We start from the raw sequence: 20,516 nt of genomic DNA, 5'->3' as shown, positions 1-20,516 counted from the left end.
TTAAATTATAACAAAGTGTTTTCAGTTTTCAGATTTTATTTACTTTATTTAATCTCAATGAAATATCTTAAAACTGTCACATTTTACTTTATAATCCAGAATTTTACTGACCATGTAAATTTAAACCAAACGTTTATTTTTATTTAGTCCGTTGAATCGGAGACGCACACTTCAACATGAACCTGACCCTGAACCCAGCTGTGTGTCCATGAAGAGCGACAGGTCAACGGATCGTTTTATTGACTTTAAATCAGACCAACGTTCACGGTCTCTGAGGTGAGCTGAGTGTAAATGGTGTAACACTGTAAAATGTACCAGAGTCAGTCTGAACAGTTCTTATTCCAACTTGTGTTTAATGTGAGCTCTTATTCACATCATTTCATGTTCACATGTGAAACTGTCAGAGTGGAAAGAATAGAAGTGCAGGAGATTGTTCAGAGGAAGAGGAATGAAAGCCGACTGTAGTAAGAACGAATACCTGTGAGTAAATGAGAAGGAGGCAGGTAGAACAGTCAGGCTGCAGGGAGCAGTGATCACAAAGGTGCAGGAGTTCAGGTACGTGGGAGCAACTGTCCAAGGAAGTGTGGAAAAGAGGTGAAGAAGAGAGTACAGGCAGGATGGATAAAAGAGTCAGGAGTGATGTGTGACAAAAGGGTCGCAGCAAAAGTGAATCAAGTTATTATAATAATATATCTGAAAAAACACAAGACAAGACAAAAGAGCAACATAAAACTAGAACATTTCTGAAGAAATTTTGATGGGTGCCCAGCTGCTGCCCGTCTTCTGCCCGTCCACACACACACACAGATGAGAGCTGTGCTGTGCTGAGAGACCTGCTAGTTGCCAGTCAAGCATTAGGTATTTCAGTATTAAACTAAGGTACAGAGATAAGCTCAAACATAGTTTAACATTTGAGATCCTGGCCTGCTGTGGTGAAACCTGCCTGCTTTGGGCAGCATGAGGGAGAGACGGCTGGCTTAATAGATGGCTTAAACAAGGTTTTTAATGTCTTAATCACACAATGAACCACTTTACCCTTTAAATGGTGGCAGCCATTATGTTTACCTGATTAAGGAGGAGAGTTTAAACAGCCAATCACCTGCTCAGTTACTGGTCTTTTAGCCAACCGAGTCCCCTTTTGGGGGGGTTGAAGCAGAGATCCCAGAGGAGGAGGACAGAAAGTAATGTTCAGACATACTGACAGTTTAAATGTGTTTATTTAGCAACAACAGATCATTATAATTCAGTCAGTTTTGATAAACTTTAACATGTCACAGTCTATAAATGTAGATACAATGAAACAATGACAAATATGATTGGAAAACAGAAATTGATGATCCTCATGTCCCTCCAGGCTCTGCTCTGCGTGTGTGGGGGGGGTCCCTGTGTAGAGAAATATCTGTAAGCATTCACCATCACAGTAAGAGGAAGACATGAGGACATTAAACCCAACAACATTCAAATCTTACCTCTGTCCTATGGTGATAGAAACTCCAGTCTTCATCGGAGTCCTCGGTCACATCTGTGGTTGCTGAAGGTTGTTTGGGTCACTGCAGCTGATGGGAGTCTTTCACTGCTTCATAAGACAAAAAGAGAGGAAACCAAATGTTGAGTTTCATGTAGATAAATTTTCTTGTTTTTGATTCATCACAAAAAAATCTAAAGTACAATCAATGTATTGAGTAAAGATAAAAACACTCATCTTTTTTCATAGTTCTTCTCCTTGGACACGTCACGATGCAGTTTGAATCCTCCTGTGGAAGCGCAGGTGTTCGGTTCAGCAGGACCTCAGATGGAAAGCTGGACACACAATCATTAACAGCATTAATCATAAACAGACATCCTTACTGTATGTGAGCTGTGAGGGGAAGTGTCAGTACTTACTTTAGACCTTTTTGTCTGTCTCTGCAGCATCTGCATGATGACTGTAGTCTGGATTCATGCTGGTTTCCATCTGGTTGCTCATATTTTAAAAGCTGGATACAACAATCATGAAATTAGCACCAAGCACACATGATGAAAAGCACTGAAACTGTCTTCATACATGTAGAAGTCTCACCTGTAAGTGCAGCGTTACATCTAATGAGGTCCTGCTTCTCCAACCGAAGATGCTGCATGAGTGTTTTCTGGGGGGGGGTTGTGTTGGTTTCTCTGAGAGAAGAAAAACAAAAGCATGATAACTTCTAATGAATAAATGGAACAATCTGGTGATGTTATGAGTTAAGGATTCACGTTAAACAGAGTGAAGTGTGAGGTGTAACTCTGAACCTTTGACTCCAACATTTACCTCAGTTTCATCTTTTTCTCTGTCTGACTGAAGCTGCTCCGTCTCTGTCCTGTCTGCCTTCTCTGAGCTTCTCATCACTGGTGGTGTAGCTCTCCGACTGAACAAACTCATGATGCTCTTCTCACAAAAACATGGTCAAGGATGATAAACTAATTGTCAAAGCATCACCGTGCCAGCACGGTACAGCAATCAGGAAGAATCACACTACTAGTTAAGCCATGATCCTCAAAGTTCATATTTCACTGATTGGAAGATATGTACAATAATTAACATAATTGCCAACTGTCAAATAAAATACCATGATTATAATTCAAAAGTGCTCATGATTTGAGAATAAATAGACGAATAAATAGACGAATAAATAGACAAATATATAGACGAATAAATAGACATAAAAATGGATAAATAAATAGCCAATCAGCAGCCAGTATTGTTCAGTACACAATAAACTGGACTGTGATAGCTGTAGTACGTGTGCAGTACTCCTGACTGGAGGCAGCAATTTGGCTGGGAAATGTAAATGTGGTCGATTAAGGCCCATCCACACACAGACACAGAGAGTGAGATAGCTGCTAGTTGTCAGATACTTCAAATCCAGTCTTAAATATGAGATTGTGGCTTGTTCTGGTGAAATCTGCCTGCTTTCGACACATAAGGCCCAGTTGATCTGTTCAGAATAATGGAAAACTTATGAGTCAGCGGCTGGCATGAACCTATTATCACAACTGATGTGTTGAAAGTAATGGAAACATGAGTTAGTGCGCGCTATCGCGCGCATTTGTCTCGTCAGGACCTGGCATGAACCTGTTAATCTGTTCTGAATAATGGAAATTTATGAGTTAATGCGCGCGATAGCGCGCACATTTGTCTAATCAGGGGCTGGCATGAACCTGTCAATCTGTTCTGAATAATGGAAACATATGAGTTAGTGCGCGCTATCGCACGCATTTGTCTCATCAGGGGCTGGCATGAACCTGTTAATCTGTTCAGATTAATGGAAAACATGAGTTAGTGCGCGCTATGGCGCGCATTTGTCTCATCAGGGGCTGGCATGAACCTGTTAATCTGTTCAGATTAATGGAAAACATGAGTTAGTGCGCGCTATGGCGCGCATTTGTCTCATCAGGAGCTGGCATGAACCTGTTAATCTGTTCTGAATAATGGAAATTTATGAGTTAGTGCGCGCTATCGCGCGCATTTGTCTAATCAGGGGCTGGCATGAACCTGTTAAACTGTTCTGAATAATGGAAACATATGAGTTAGTGCGCGCTATCGCGCACATTTGTCTAATCAGGGGCTGGCATGAACCTGTTAATCTGTTCTGAATAATGGAAACATATGAGTTAGTGCGCGCTATCGCGCACATTTGTCTAATCAGGGGCTGGCATGAACCTGTTAAACTGTTCTGAATAATGGAAACATATGAGTTAGTGCGCGCTATCGCGCGCATTTGTCTCATCAGGGGCTAGCATGAACCTGTTAATCTGTTCAGATTAATGGAAAACATGAGTTAGTGCGCGCTATCGCGTGCATTTGTCTCATCAGGAGCTGGCATGAACCTGTTAATCTGTTCTGAATAATGGAAATTTATGAGTTAGTGCGCGCTATCGCTCGCATTTGTCTCGTCAGGACCTGGCATGAACCTGTTAATCTGTTCTGAATAATGGAAATTTATGAGTTAATGCGCGCGATAGCGCGCACATTTGTCTAATCAGGGGCTGGCATGAACCTGTCAATCTGTTCTGAATAATGGAAACATATGAGTTAGTGCGCGCTATCGCACGCATTTGTCTCATCAGGGGCTGGCATGAACCTGTTAATCTGTTCAGATTAATGGAAAACATGAGTTAGTGCGCGCTATGGCGCGCATTTGTCTCATCAGGGGCTGGCATGAACCTGTTAATCTGTTCAGATTAATGGAAAACATGAGTTAGTGCGCGCTATGGCGCGCATTTGTCTCATCAGGAGCTGGCATGAACCTGTTAATCTGTTCTGAATAATGGAAATTTATGAGTTAGTGCGCGCTATCGCGCGCATTTGTCTAATCAGGGGCTGGCATGAACCTGTTAAACTGTTCTGAATAATGGAAACATATGAGTTAGTGCGCGCTATCGCGCACATTTGTCTAATCAGGGGCTGGCATGAACCTGTTAATCTGTTCTGAATAATGGAAACATATGAGTTAGTGCGCGCTATCGCGCACATTTGTCTAATCAGGGGCTGGCATGAACCTGTTAAACTGTTCTGAATAATGGAAACATATGAGTTAGTGCGCGCTATCGCGCGCATTTGTCTCATCAGGGGCTAGCATGAACCTGTTAATCTGTTCAGATTAATGGAAAACATGAGTTAGTGCGCGCTATCGCGTGCATTTGTCTCATCAGGAGCTGGCATGAACCTGTTAATCTGTTCTGAATAATGGAAATTTATGAGTTAGTGCGCGCTATCGCTCGCATTTGTCTCGTCAGGACCTGGCATGAACCTGTTAATCTGTTCTGAATAATGGAAATTTATGAGTTAATGCGCGCGATAGCGCGCAAATTTGTCTCATCAGGGGCTGGCATGAACCTGTTAATCTGTTCAGAATAATTGAAAACATATGAGTGAATGCGCGCTATCGCGCGCATTTGTATCGTCAGGGGCTGCCATGAAGCTGTTATCACAACTGATGTGTTGAGAGTAATGGAAACATATGAGTTAGTGCGCGCTATCGCGCGCATTTGTCTCGTCAGCAGCTGCCATGAACCTGTTAATCTGTTCAGATTAATGGAAATTTATGAGTTAGTGCGCGCTATCACGCGCATTTGTCTTGTCAGGACCTGGCATGAACCTGTTAATCTGTTCTGAATAATGGAAAACATGAGTTAGTGCGCGCTATCGCGCGCATTTGTCTCATCAGGAGCTGGCATGAACCTGTTAATCTGTTCTGAATAATGGAAATTTATGAGTTAATGCGCGCGATAGCGCGCACATTTGTCTCATCAGGGGCTGGCATGAACCTGTTAATCTGTTCAGAATAATTGAAAACATATGAGTGAATGCGCGCTATCGCGCGCATTTGTATCGTCAGGGGCTGCCATGAAGCTGTTATCACAACTGATGTGTTGAGAGTAATGGAAACATATGAGTTAGTGCGCGCTATCGCGCGCATTTGTCTCGTCAGCAGCTGCCATGAACCTGTTAATCTGTTCAGATTAATGGAAATTTATGAGTTAGTGCGCGCTATCACGCGCATTTGTCTTGTCAGGACCTGGCATGAACCTGTTAATCTGTTCTGAATAATGGAAAACATGAGTTAGTGCGCGCTATCGCGTCTATTTGTCTCATTAGGAGCTGGCATGAACCTGTTAATCTGTTCTGAATAATGGAAAACATGAGTTAGTGCGCGCTATCGCGTGCATTTGTCTCATCAGGAGCTGGCATGAACCTGTTAATCTGTTCTGAATAATGGAAATTTATGAGTTAGTGCGCGCTATCGCGCACATTTGTCTAATCAGGGGCTGGCATGAACCTGTTAATCTGTCCTGAATCATGGAAAACATGAGTTAGTGCGCGCTATCGCGTGCATTTGTCTCATCAGGAGCTGGCATGAACCTGTTAATCTGTTCTGAATAATGGAAAACATGAGTTAGTGCGCGCTATCGCGTGCATTTGTCTCATCAGGAGCTGGCATGAACCTGTTAATCTGTTCAGATTAATGGAAAACATGAGTTAGTGCGCGCTATCGCGTGCATTTGTCTCATCAGGAGCTGGCATGAACCTGTTAATCTGTTCTGAATAATGGAAATTTATGAGTTAGTGTGCGCTGTCGCGCGCATTTGTCTCATAAGGGGCTGGCATGAACCTGTTAATCTGTTCTGAATAATGGAAATTTATGAGTTAGTGCGCGCTATCGCGTGCATTTGTCTCATCAGGAGCTGGCATGAACCTGTTAATCTGTTCTGAATAATGGAAAACATGAGTTAGTGCGCGCTATCGCGTGCATTTGTCTCATCAGGAGCTGGCATGAACCTGTTAATCTGTTCTGAATAATGGAAAACATGAGTTAGTGCGCGCTATCGCGTGCATTTGTCTCATCAGGAGCTGGCATGAACCTGTTTATCTGTTCTGAATAATGGAAAACATGAGTTAGTGCGCGCTATCGCGTGCATTTGTCTCATCAGGAGCTGGCATGAACCTGTTAATCTGTTCTGAATAATGGAAATTTATGAGTTAGTGCGCGCTGTCGCGCGCATTTGTCTCATCAGGGGCTGGCATGAACCTGTTAATCTGTTCTGAATTATGGAAATTTATGAGTTAGTGCGCGCTATCGCGCACATTTGTCTAATCAGGGGCTGGCATGAACCTGTTAATCTGTTCTGAATAATGGAAAACATGAGTTAGTGCGCGCTATCGCGTGCATTTGTCTCATCAGGAGTTGGCATGAACCTGTTAATCTGTTCTGAATAATGGAAACATATGAGTTAGTGCGCGCTATCGTGCGCATTTGTCTCATCAGGGGCTGGCATGAACCTGTTAATCTGTTCAGAATAATTGAAAACATATGAGTGAATGCGCGCTATCGCGTGCATTTGTCTCATCAGGAGCTGGCATGAACCTGTTAATCTGTTCTGAATAATGGAAATTTATGAGTTAGTGCGCGCTGTCGCGCGCATTTGTCTCATCAGGGGCTGGCATGAACCTGTTAATCTGTTCTGAATAATGGAAATTTATGAGTTAGTGCGCGCTATCGCGTGCATTTGTCTCATCAGGAGCTGGCATGAACCTGTTAATCTGTTCTGAATAATGGAAAACATGAGTTAGTGCGCGCTATCGCGTGCATTTGTCTCATCAGGAGCTGGCATGAACCTGTTAATCTGTTCAGATTAATGGAAAACATGAGTTAGTGCGCGCTATCGCGTGCATTTGTCTCATCAGGAGCTGGCATGAACCTGTTAATCTGTTCTGAATAATGGAAAACATGAGTTAGTGCGCGCTATCGCGTGCATTTGTCTCATCAGGAGCTGGCATGAACCTGTTAATCTGTTCAGATTAATGGAAAACATGAGTTAGTGCGCGCTATCGCGTGCATTTGTCTCATCAGGAGCTGGCATGAACCTGTTAATCTGTTCTGAATAATGGAAATTTATGAGTTAGTGCGCGCTGTCGCGCGCATTTGTCTCATCAGGGGCTGGCATGAACCTGTTAATCTGTTCTGAATAATGGAAATTTATGAGTTAGTGCGCGCTATCGCGCACATTTGTCTAATCAGGGGCTGGCATGAACCTGTTAATCTGTTCTGAATAATGGAAAACATGAGTTAGTGCGCGCTATCGCGTGCATTTGTCTCATCAGGAGCTGGCATGAACCTGTTAATCTGTTCTGAATAATGGAAAACATGAGTTAGTGCGCGCTATCGCGTGCATTTGTCTCATCAGGATCTGGCATGAACCTGTTAATCTGATCAGATTAATGGAAAACATGAGTTAGTGCGCGCTATCGCGTGCATTTGTCTCGTCAGCAGCTGCCATGAACCTGTTAATCTGTTCAGATTAATAGAAATTTATTAGTTAGTGCGCGCTATCACGCGCATTTGTCTTGTCAGGACCTGGCATGAACCTGTTAATCTGTTCTGAATAATGGAAATTAATGAGTTAGTGCGCGCTATCGCGTGCATTTGTCTCATCAGGAGCTGGCATGAACCTGTTAATCTGATCAGATTAATGGAAAACATGAGTTAGTGCGCGCTATCGCGTGCATTTGTCTCGTCAGCAGCTGCCATGAACCTGTTAATCTGTTCAGATTAATAGAAATTTATTAGTTAGTGCGCGCTATCACGCGCATTTGTCTTGTCAGGACCTGGCATGAACCTGTTAATCTGTTCTGAATAATGGAAACATATGAGTTAGTGCGCGCTATCGCACGCTTTTGTCTCATCAGGAGCTGGCATGAACCTGTTAATCTGTTCTGAATAATGGAAAACATGAGTTAGTGCGCGCTATCGCGTGCATTTGTCTCATCAGGAGCTGGCATGAACCTGTTAATCTGTTCTGAATAATGGAAAACATGAGTTAGTGCGCGCTATCGCGTGCATTTGTCTCATCAGGAGTTGGCATGAACCTGTTAATCTGTTCTGAATAATGGAAACATATGAGTTAGTGCGCGCTATCGTGCGCATTTGTCTCATCAGGGGCTGGCATGAACCTGTTAATCTGTTCAGAATAATTGAAAACATATGAGTGAATGCGCGCTATCGCGTGCATTTGTCTCATCAGGAGCTGGCATGAACCTGTTAATCTGTTCTGAATAATGGAAATTTATGAGTTAGTGCGCGCTGTCGCGCGCATTTGTCTCATCAGGGGCTGGCATGAACCTGTTAATCTGTTCTGAATAATGGAAATTTATGAGTTAGTGCGCGCTATCGCGTGCATTTGTCTCATCAGGAGCTGGCATGAACCTGTTAATCTGTTCTGAATAATGGAAAACATGAGTTAGTGCGCGCTATCGCGTGCATTTGTCTCATCAGGGGCTGGCATGAACCTGTTAATCTGTTCTGAATAATGGAAATTTATGAGTTAGTGCGCGCTATCGCGCACATTTGTCTAATCAGGGGCTGGCATGAACCTGTTAATCTGTTCTGAATAATGGAAAACATGAGTTAGTGCGCGCTATCGCGTGCATTTGTCTCATCAGGAGCTGGCATGAACCTGTTAATCTGTTCTGAATAATGGAAAACATGAGTTAGTGCGCGCTATCGCGCGCATTTGTCTCATCAGGAGCTGGCATGAACCTGTTAATCTGATCAGATTAATGGAAAACATGAGTTAGTGCGCGCTATCGCGTGCATTTGTCTCGTCAGCAGCTGCCATGAACCTGTTAATCTGTTCAGATTAATAGAAATTTATTAGTTAGTGCGCGCTATCACGCGCATTTGTCTTGTCAGGACCTGGCATGAACCTGTTAATCTGTTCTGAATAATGGAAATTAATGAGTCAATGCGCGCGATAGCGCGCACATTTGTCTAATCAGGGGCTGGCATGAACCTGTTAATCTGTTCAGATTAATGGAAAACATGAGTTAGTGCGCGCTATCGCGCACATTTGTCTAATCAGGGGCTGGCATGAACCTGTTAATCTGTTCTGAATAATGGAAACATATGAGTTAGTGCGCGCTATCGCACGCTTTTGTCTCATCAGGGGCTGGCATGAACCTGTTAATCTGTTCAGATTAATGGAAAACATGAGTGAGTGCGCGCTATCGCGCACATTTGTCTAATCAGGGGCTGGCATGAACCTGTTAATCTGTTCTGAATAATGGAAAACATGAGTTAGTACGCGCTATCGCGTGCATTTGTCTCATCAGGAGCTGGCATGAACCTGTTAATCTGTTCTGAATAATGGAAAACATGAGTTAGTGCGCGCTATCGCGTGCATTTGTTTCATCAGGAGCTGGCATGAACCTGTTAATCTGTTCAGATTAATGGAAAACATGAGTTAGTGCGCGCTATCGCGTGCATTTGTCTCATCAGGAGCTGGCATGAACCTGTTAATCTGTTCTGAATAATGGAAATTTATGAGTTAGTGCGCGCTGTCGCGCGCATTTGTCTCATCAGGGGCTGGCATGAACCTGTTAATCTGTTCTGAATAATGGAAATTTATGAGTTAGTGCGCGCTATCGCGTGCATTTGTCTCATCAGGAGCTGGCATGAACCTGTTAATCTGTTCTGAATAATGGAAAACATGAGTTAGTGCGCGCTATCGCGTGCATTTGTCTTGTCAGGGGCTGGCATGAACCTGTTAATCTGTTCTGAATAATGGAAAACATGAGTTAGTGCGCGCTATCGCGTGCATTTGTCTCATCAGGAGTTGGCATGAACCTGTTAATCTGTTCTGAATAATGGAAACATATGAGTTAGTGCGCGCTATCGTGCGCATTTGTCTCATCAGGGGCTGGCATGAACCTGTTAATCTGTTCAGAATAATTGAAAACATATGAGTGAATGCGCGCTATCGCCTGCATTTGTCTCATCAGGAGCTGGCATGAACCTGTTAATCTGTTCTGAATAATGGAAATTTATGAGTTAGTGCGCGCTGTCGCGCGCATTTGTCTCATCAGGGGCTGGCATGAACCTGTTAATCTGTTCTGAATAATGGAAATTTATGAGTTAGTGCGCGCTATCGCGTGCATTTGTCTCATCAGGAGCTGGCATGAACCTGTTAATCTGTTCTGAATAATGGAAAACATGAGTTAGTGCGCGCTATCGCGTGCATTTGTCTCATCAGGAGCTGGCATGAACCTGTTAATCTGTTCAGATTAATGGAAAACATGAGTTAGTGCGCGCTATCGCGTGCATTTGTCTCATCAGGAGCTGGCATGAACCTGTTAATCTGTTCTGAATAATGGAAAACATGAGTTAGTGCGCGCTATCGCGTGCATTTGTCTCATCAGGAGCTGGCATGAACCTGTTAATCTGTTCAGATTAATGGAAAACATGAGTTAGTGCGCGCTATCGCGTGCATTTGTCTCATCAGGAGCTGGCATGAACCTGTTAATCTGTTCTGAATAATGGAAATTTATGAGTTAGTGCGCGCTGTCGCGCGCATTTGTCTCATCAGGGGCTGGCATGAACCTGTTAATCTGTTCTGAATAATGGAAATTTATGAGTTAGTGCGCGCTATCGCGCACATTTGTCTAATCAGGGGCTGGCATGAACCTGTTAATCTGTTCTGAATAATGGAAAACATGAGTTAGTGCGCGCTATCGCGTGCATTTGTCTCATCAGGAGCTGGCATGAACCTGTTAATCTGTTCTGAATAATGGAAAACATGAGTTAGTGCGCGCTATCGCGTGCATTTGTTTCATCAGGAGCTGGCATGAACCTGTTAATCTGATCAGATTAATGGAAAACATGAGTTAGTGCGCGCTATCGCGTGCATTTGTCTCGTCAGCAGCTGCCATGAACCTGTTAATCTGTTCAGATTAATAGAAATTTATTAGTTAGTGCGCGCTATCACGCGCATTTGTCTTGTCAGGACCTGGCATGAACCTGTTAATCTGTTCTGAATAATGGAAATTAATGAGTCAATGCGCGCGATAGCGCGCACATTTGTCTAATCAGGGGCTGGCATGAACCTGTTTATCTGTTCTGAATAATGGAATCATATGAGTTAGTGCGCGCTATCGCGCGCATTTGTCTCATCAGGGGCTGGCATGAACCTGTTAATCTGTTCAGAATAATTGAAAACATATGAGTGAATGCGCGCTATCGCGTGCATTTGTCTCATCAGGAGCTGGCATGAACCTGTTAATCTGTTCTGAATAATGGAAATTTATGAGTTAGTGCGCGCTGTCGCGCGCATTTTTCTCATCAGGGGCTGGCATGAACCTGTTAATCTGTTCTGAATAATGGAAATTTATGAGTTAGTGCGCGCTATCGCGTGCATTTGTCTCATCAGGAGCTGGCATGAACCTGTTAATCTGTTCTGAATAATGGAAAACATGAGTTAGTGCGCGCTATTGCGTGCATTTGTCTCATCAGGGGCTGGCATGAACCTGTTAATCTGTTCTGAATAATGGAAATTTATGAGTTAGTGCGCGCTATCGCGCACATTTGTCTAATCAGGGGCTGGCATGAACCTGTTAATCTGTTCTGAATAATGGAAAACATGAGTGAGTGCGCGCTATCGCGCACATTTGTCTCATCAGGGGCTGGCATGAACCTGTTAATCTGTTCTGAATAATGGAAAACATGAGTTAGTGCGCGCTATCGCGTGCATTTGTCTCATCAGGAGCTGGCATGAACCTGTTAATCTGTTCTGAATAATGGAAAACATGAGTTAGTGCGCGCTATCGCGTGCATTTGTCTCATCAGGAGCTGGCATGAACCTGTTGATCTGTTCAGATTAATGGAAAACATGAGTTAGTGCGCGCTATCGCGTGCATTTGTCTCATCAGGAGCTGGCATGAACCTGTTAATCTGTTCTGAATAATGGAAATTTATGAGTTAGTGCGCGCTGTCGCGCGCATTTGTCTCATCAGGGGCTGGCATGAACCTGTTAATCTGTTCTGAATAATGGAAATTTATGAGTTAGTGCGCGCTATCGCGCACATTTGTCTAATCAGGGGCTGGCATGAACCATTTAATCTGTTCTGAATAATGGAAAACATGAGTTAGTGCGCGCTATCGCGTGCATTTGTCTCATCAGGAGCTGGCATGAACCTGTTAATCTGTTCTGAATAATGGAAAACATGAGTTAGTGCGCGCTATCGCGTGCATTTGTCTCGTCAGCAGCTGCCATGAACCTGTTAATCTGTTCAGATTAATAGAAATTTATTAGTTAGTGCGCGCTATCACGCGCATTTGTCTTGTCAGGACCTGGCATGAACCTGTTAATCTGTTCTGAATAATGGAAATTAATGAGTCAATGCGCGCGATAGCGCGCACATTTGTCTAATCAGGGGCTGGCATGAACCTGTTAATCTGTTCAGATTAATGGAAAACATGAGTTAGTGCGCGCTATCGCGCACATTTGTCTAATCAGGGGCTGGCATGAACCTGTTAATCTGTTCTGAATAATGGAAACATATGAGTTAGTGCGCGCTATCGCACGCTTTTGTCTCATCAGGGGCTGGCATGAACCTGTTAATCTGTTCAGATTAATGGAAAACATGAGTGAGTGCGCGCTATCGCGCACATTTGTCTAATCAGGGGCTGGCATGAACCTGTTAATCTGTTCTGAATAATGGAAACATATGAGTTAGTGCGCGCTATCGCACTCATTTGTCTCATCAGGGGCTGGCATGAACCTGTTTATCTGTTCTGAATAATGGAATCATATGAGTTAGTGCGCGCTATCGCGCGCATTTGTCTCATCAGGGGCTGGCATGAACCTGTTAATCTGTTCAGAATAATTGAAAACATATGAGTGAATGCGCGCTATCGCGCGCATTTGTGTCGTCAGGGGCTGGCATGAACCTGTTAATCTGTTCAGATTAATAGAAATTTATGAGTTAGTGCGCGCTATCACGCGCATTTGTCTCGTCAGCAGCTGCCATGAACCTGTTAATCTGCTCAGATTAATAGAAATTTATGAGTTAGTGCGCGCTATCACGCGCATTTGTCTCGTCAGCAGCTGCCATGAACCTGTTAATCTGTTCAGATTAATGGAAATTTATGAGTTAGTGCGCGCTATCACGCACATTTGTCTAATCAGGGGCTGGCATGAACCTGTTAATCTGTTCTGAATAATGGAAAACATGAGTTAGTGCGCGCTATCGCGTCTATTTGTCTCATTAGGAGCTGGCATGAACCTGTTAATCTGTTCTGAATAATGGAAAACATGAGTTAGTGCGCGCTATCGCGTGCATTTGTCTCATCAGGAGCTGGCATGAACCTGTTAATCTGTTCTGAATAATGGAAATTTATGAGTTAGTGCGCGCTGTCGCGCGCATTTGTCTCATCAGGGGCTTGCATGAACCTGTTAATCTGTTCTGAATAATGGAAATTTATGAGTTAGTGCGCGCTGTTGCGCGCATTTGTCTCATCAGGGGCTGGCATGAACCTGTTAATCTGTTCTGAATAATGGAAATTTATGAGTTAGTGCGCGCTATCGCGCACATTTGTCTAATCAGGGGCTGTTATGAACCTGTTAATCTGTTCTGAATAATGGAAAACATGAGTTAGTGCGCGCTATCGCGTGCATTTGTCTCATCAGGAGCTGGCATGAACCTGTTAATCTGTTCTGAATAATGGAAAACATGAGTTAGTGCGCGCTATCGCGTGCATTTGTCTCATCAGGAGCTGGCATGAACCTGTTAATCTGTTCAGATTAATGGAAAACATGAGTTAGTGCGCGCTATCGCGTGCATTTGTCTCATCAGGAGCTGGCATGAACCTGTTAATCTGTTCTGAATAATGGAAATTTATGAGTGAGTGCGCGCTATCGCGCGCATTTGTCTCATGAGCAGCTGGCATGAAGCTGTTTAACCATGTTGGCTGCCCTGCTGATGCCCTGCTGCTGCCCTCCTGCCCTGCTCTGCTCCTGCCCTAATGCTGCCCTCCTGCCCTGCTCTGCTCTGCTCCTGCCCTAATGCTGCCCTCCTGCTTCCCTAATGCTGCCCTAATGCTGCCCTAATGCTGCCCTCCTGCTGCCATAATGCTGCCCTCCTGCCCTGCTCCTGCCCTCCTGCTGCCCTAATGCTGCCCTCCTGCCTTGCTCCTGCCCTAATGCTGCCCTCCTGCTGCCCTAATGCTGCCCTCCTGCCCTGCTCCTGCCCTAATGCTGCCCTGCTCCTGCCCTCCTGCTGCCCTAATGCTGCCCTCCTGCCTTGCTCCTGCCCTAATGCTGCCCTAATGCTGCCCTCCTCCTGCCCTGCTCCAGCCCTAATGCTGCCCTCCTCCTGCCCACCTGCTCCTGCCCTCCTGCCCTGCTCCAGCCCTAATGCTGCCCTCCTGCTGCCCTAATGCTGCCCTCCTGCTCCTGCCCTCCTGCTGCTATGTTTACTCTGCCCTCATCAGCCATCTTTGCTCTGCCCTCATCAGCTATAGAACAGGGCAGCCATCTTGGGTGTGGTCAGCATTAGTTGCTATGGGCAACAGCTGTGCCTGCCAACTGCCAACTGCCAACTGCCAAATCTGCACCTCACTTTGTCCCCTTAAAATCATGGGGTTTTCATATTGAGGCAGAAATCTGGAACAAAACGCTCGCTGTTCGAAAAGTAGAAGTCGTTTCCGAATAATTCTTTCACCGTGAGCGCCAGAAGGGACGGGGGAAGCCATCGGTGTCATTTTTATTCTTCTACCCCCCGTGGCTCCTTTATTATGGCAGTTTTAAAATTATTTTTCCGTCTGATTTCAGGGCTCGCCCGTTTTATAATGGGATTTAATGTTCCCTCTCTTTGCTCAGAGGGGATTTGTGAGAAATCTGTGAGGCCAAGCTCAATGACAGTCACATTGGGTGAAAGACAACTAAAATACCTACGTTTTGATGTATAATTTATCCAGATCAGGCAGATATTTTGGACGTGAGAGGAATTTGTTCGAGAAATTGTTTTTTAAAGATTTTTAGAGTGACAGTTACAGTGTAACTGACATGACACGACCTCCTCTGGACACCTAAAACGTAAACTGCCGTTGTGTCAAAGCCGTATAAGCTATTAACAAGCCCTTTACCACAGTTAAAGCTGAGTCTTTCCTGTCACACACAAACTTTGAATGATGTGTGTGTGACCTTGAAAGGCTGAGTTCAGAGGCCTCCAAGGGGAGGCAGTTTGGGGCTCGTTAAGGCCTTCTCCATTCATTTTCCCATTGACAATTTGCCCGCTTTTTCCCATTTATCCGCTATTCCGCTCGAGTAATGAGAGAAAAATACAAGCACACCTCTCCAGATCGGCGCGCACGCAGCCATGTGTTTTTTATTTTAGTCGGACCTTCGCTGTGGGACGAGTAGCGCGCCGAAAAAACGTGACGGAAGCGGGAGAATAATAAGTATGAGCAATAGTAATATGTGTGCCCTGCCTTTGGCATTGGGCACCCATAATAAAATCACATATTTGGAAGATGATCTAAAAAAAGAGTAAAATATTCAGTATGGGCTATATTATAAAAGAAAATAAGGGAATAAACTGAACATATTTCACACCTTTTAGTCCTAGTAATGCACAGATTGCACATTTTGTACAGCACAGAGACTAATAGTTGGTTGTTGAGGATCCTGATGGGCTGAAAGATCTGCGGCAGCGTTCACTGCTGCACTTTGGAAGCAGCAGTCTGTTGCTGACAGAGCTGACCTGCATCAGTGGTGGTGGTCCGGTCCAGTTCATCGTTGAGGTGAACACCAGGAACCTGCAGTCCTCCCCAGTGTCAGTGTATATTCTCCAGGTTTTGTCAGTCAGTGCCAGGTCCTTGTATGCAGGTTGTTTCTGCTCACCTGTGTAATTCCTTCCTCTGTATTTTTCTTGTGATCAGCCGCTTCGTCCCTCTTTGGTTCTCTTTTAGTTTATTTGCAGTTTTTAGCTCCTGCCTTGGCAGCACTTTAAATTGAGTTGTTTCAGTCAACCTTTTTGCCAGCCCTCGCCTCCTTCCTGGTAACTTTTAGGTCCTCAACCTCCCGCTCCACCACCACTTCTGACAATAACCAGTTTTCAGATGAATTATTTCAGACTTGGATCAGTTCTTGATGTCTCTGATGAGATTAATCAGCTGCATCATGTGTGTAAAGTGATGTTTACTTTAGTCTTTCTGCTCTTTATTAAAACAAAGTTAAGTTTTCAGTTGATTTATTTAAAACTTAATTTTATTGATATATCAGTGATTGATCTGAGTAATCTGGTGCATTAAGTCAGTAATGTTAACTTTTTTTTAATTTATTAAAATTTAATCTCACAGCTTAATATCTTAAAACCAAAACTGTCACATTTTTACTTTTTAATCCAAACTGAATTTTACTGAACATGTCAATTTAAATTAAACAAGTGTTTTTTTTCCTATCAGAAGCTTTCAGAGACCTGAACCTGAACCTGAACCCAGCTGTGTGTCCATGAAGAGCGACAGGTCAACAGGTCGTGTTATTGACTTTAAATCAGACCAACGTTCACAGTCTCTGAGGTGAGCTGAGTGTAAATGGTGTAACACTGTAAAATGTACCAGAGTCAGTCTGAACAGTTCTTATTCCAACTTGTGTTTAATGTGAGCTCTTATTCACATCATTTCATGTTCACATGTGAAACTGTCAGAGTGGAAAGTATGGATGTTAAAACAGGTCTCTTTCAGTGAGTAAAATATTAATAATGATATTTATTATATAGGAGCTGTTTCTAAAATAAATGTTCTGAACAATGTCAGCTGCTTTACAAACAGTCTAACATGAACAAAGTCACATGGATCAATAATAACTTTGATGGTAAATGTCCCTCAATGCTCACATTGGCGATGACAGTGAGACCTGGACGGGTGTGATTGGGAGGAACGGCCCCCCCGATCTGAATCAGAGTGGTGTTATGTTGTTGGACTTCTGTGCCAGTCATGGACTGTCCATAACGAACACCATGTTCAGGCATTAGGGTGTCCATATGTGCACTTGGCACCAGGACACCCTTGGCCGCAGTTTGATGATCGACTTTGTGGTTGTATCGTCGGACTTGCGGCCGTATGTCCTGGACACTCAGGTGAAGAGAGGGGCGGAGCTGTCAACTGATCACCACCTGGTGGTGAATTGGCTCCGCTGGTGGGGGAGGATGCCGATCAGACCTGGAAGGCCCAAACGTATTGTGAGGAGCTGCTGGGAACGTTTGTCAGAATCCCCCGTCAAGAGGAGCTTTAACTCTCTTAATACTGTGTATGGTGGGGACGGAGCTTTGCTGACCTCAACTAGGGAAGTTGTGAGTCGGTGGGGGGAGGACCTCCTCAATTCTACCGACACACGCTCGGAGGAGGCAGAGTCGGAGAGCTCGGACACGGACCCTCCCATTTCTGGGGTTCGGCGGGCCCCAGGGGTGGATGAGGTCCGTCCTGAGTTTCTCAGGGCTCTGGATGTTGCAGGACTGTCTTGGCTGACACGCCTCTGCAGCATCGCGTGGACATTGGGGACAGTGCCTCTGGACTGGCAGATCGGGTGGTGGTCCCCCTCTTTAAAAAGGGGGGCCGGAGTGTGTGTTCCTACTACAGGGGTATCACACTCCTCAGCCTCCCTGGTAAGGTCTATTCGGGGGTACTGGAGAGGAGGATCCGTCGGATAGTCGAATCTCGGATTCAGGAGATGCAGTGTGGTTTTCATCCTGGCCGTGGAACAGTGGACCAGCTCTATACCCTCGGCAGGATCCTGGAGGGTGCATGGGAGTTCGATGTGTTTGGGGGACTTGGAGAAAGCGTTCGACCGTGTCCCTCGGGAAGTTCTGTGGGGGGGGCGTCGGGAATATGGAGTGACCCCTTGATAGGGTCCGTTCTGTTTCTGTATGACCGGTGTCAAAGTTTGGTCCGCATTGCCAGCAGTAAGTCGGATACGTTTCCGGTGAAGGTTGGACTCCGCCAGGGCTGCCCTTTGTCGCCGTTTCTGTTCCTAACTTTTATGGACAGAATTTCTAGGCGCAGCCAGGGCGTTGAGGGTGTCTGATTTGGCGACCTCAGAATCGGGTCTCTGCTTTTTGCGGATGATGCGGTTCTGTTAGCGTCATCGGGCTATGACGTTCAGCTCTCACTGGAGCGGTTTGCAGCCGAGTGTGAAGAGGCTGGGGTGAGATTCAGCACCTCCAAGTCCGAGACTATGGTTCTCAGCCGGAAAAGGGTGGAATGCTCTCTCCAGGTCGGGAATGAGATCCTTCCCCAAGTGGAGGAGTTCAAGTATCTCGGGGTCTCATTCACAGTGAGGGACGAATGGAACGTGAGATTGACGGGCGGATCGGTGCGGCGTCTGCAGTGTTGCGGGCTCTGCACCGACCCGTCGTTGTGAAGAAGGAGCTGAGCCAGAAGGCGAAGCTCTCTATTTACTGGTCAATCTACGTTCCCATCCTCACCTATGGTCACGAGTTGTGGGTAGTGACCGAAAGAACAAGATCGTGAATACAAGCAGCCGAAATGGGTTTACTCTGCAGGGTGTCTGGGCTCTCCCTTAGAGATAGTCATCCGGGAGGGGCTCGGAGTAGAACCGCTGCTCCTCCGCATTGAGAGGAGTCAGATGAGGTGGCATCTGGTTAGGATGCCCCCTGGACGCCTCCCTGGTGAGGTGTTCCGGGCACGTCCCACTGGGAGGAGACACCGGGGAAGACCCAGGACACATTGGAGAGACTATGTCTCTCGGCTGGCCTGGGAACGCCTCGGGGGCCCCCCGGAAGAGTTGGAGGAAGTGGCCGGGGACAGGGACGTCTGGGTTTCTCTGCTAAAGCTGCTGCCCCCGCGACCTGACCCCCGGATAAGCAGTAGATGATGGATGGATGGATGGTAAAATGTCTGAACAGAGGTTTTCACAAAGAAGAAAGTTTGAAACCCAAAAACATGACAATAATAATACCAATAAACTCCTGAGCCCATGTGGCTGTATTGATCATGGTGGCCTGACAGTTTCTCATGCAGTGCTGCCTGAGGGCTCTGAGCTCATCCAACAGTGGTTTCTGTCCTTGGCCTTTCCACACTGAGATTTCTCCAGACTCCCTGAATCTGTTCACAATATCCTGCTCTGTAGATGCTGAAAGACCAAAGTTCTTTACAATCTGACTCTGAGAAATATTTCCTGAACTTATTGATGATTCTCTGATGGAGTTTGGCACAAAGTGGTGAGCCACGACCCATCCTTGTTGGAGAGACTGAACCTTTGGTGGAAGCTGCTTTTATACCCAATCCTGACACCCTCGCCTGTCAGCAGGTAACCTGCTGGTTGGAGAAGCTTCCAGAACGCTGTTACTGTAGATTCTATAAACTTTCTGTCTTTCTTTGACTCTAGAACAACTTTTACTGAGTGATGCTGCATCAGATTCTACATTTGCTTCTGTTTTCTAAATACAAAGAAGTTGGTCAGTGAAGACTCTGAAAATCATTTCTTTGGACTTGTTTCTGTTCAATAAATCTGGAAACCAATGAACTGATTCCAGATTGAAGCTCTTGTTGTATTTCAGAAACTGCAGATACAATCCAACCAACACATCAGCTCGACTCCTCACAAACACACAAATCTTCTGTCTGTTCACACAGTTCTGTGTCCCTTCCTCCTCAAACTGCTTCATCTGACATCAGCTTCCTCCCACTGTTAGAGACACACTGAGCTCTTATCTTCTGGAACACAGATGCTGCTGATGTGCTGCTTCAGAGTTAATCAGCTGCTTTATGGCTGCATTCACTGTTCACATCCACACATCCCTTCATGGACCTTTACCTTGTGTCTCTGTGTGGACAGACACAATGTGAGCTCATTCTTCATCATTCCTCCACAGAGTGGATCAGCAGAGCTCAGAGGTTCCCAGTGGTCAGTCTGCCCAGCAGCATCAGACACAGCTGGACTCCATATTTATGGTCTGTACATGTACAACAACTACTTTTCCATCTATTGTGTTCACAGTCATCTCCAGGCTGCACTTTGTAGACCAGCGGATTGTCAGTGTGTCCAACATGGATCTGATGTTTGGCTCCATGATTTCAGTCTGATTGGCTCATTCATATAGTATTCTGTTCCAGCTGCTGGAGGACAACATGCTCACTTTTGTGAAGGAGGAGCTGAAGAAGATCCAGAAGGTTCTGGGTCCAGATTACCCAGAATGCTTAGAG

The 20,516-nt window shown here is 45.0% G+C and overlaps 1 protein-coding gene and 2 long non-coding RNA genes across 3 annotated transcripts in view; 1 reads left to right on the top strand and 2 right to left on the bottom strand.

The window, feature by feature from the left end:
- LOC140280011 (NLR family CARD domain-containing protein 3-like) overlaps positions 1 to 20,516 on the bottom strand; it is an 82,991-nt gene that overhangs the window by 21,033 nt on the left and 41,442 nt on the right. The window lies entirely within an intron of this gene.
- Positions 187 to 20,490, top strand: LOC140280022 (uncharacterized). Its single transcript, XR_011909381.1, has 3 exons — positions 187 to 276; positions 20,186 to 20,264; positions 20,427 to 20,490. It is a non-coding gene; the product is annotated as an uncharacterized lncRNA (long non-coding RNA).
- Positions 1,096 to 2,812, bottom strand: LOC140280024 (uncharacterized). The gene is made up of 5 exons (XR_011909382.1): positions 2,288 to 2,812; positions 2,060 to 2,151; positions 1,885 to 1,976; positions 1,470 to 1,800; positions 1,096 to 1,383 (listed from the first exon to the last, which is right to left on the bottom strand). It is a non-coding gene; the product is annotated as an uncharacterized lncRNA (long non-coding RNA).

Source organism: Leuresthes tenuis, unplaced genomic scaffold (genome assembly GCF_036924035.1).
Source record: "Leuresthes tenuis unplaced genomic scaffold, fLeuTen1.0.hap1 SCAF_21, whole genome shotgun sequence".
NCBI lineage: Eukaryota > Metazoa > Chordata > Actinopteri > Atheriniformes > Atherinopsidae > Leuresthes > Leuresthes tenuis.
This window is presented reverse-complemented; position numbering and strand designations above follow the sequence as displayed.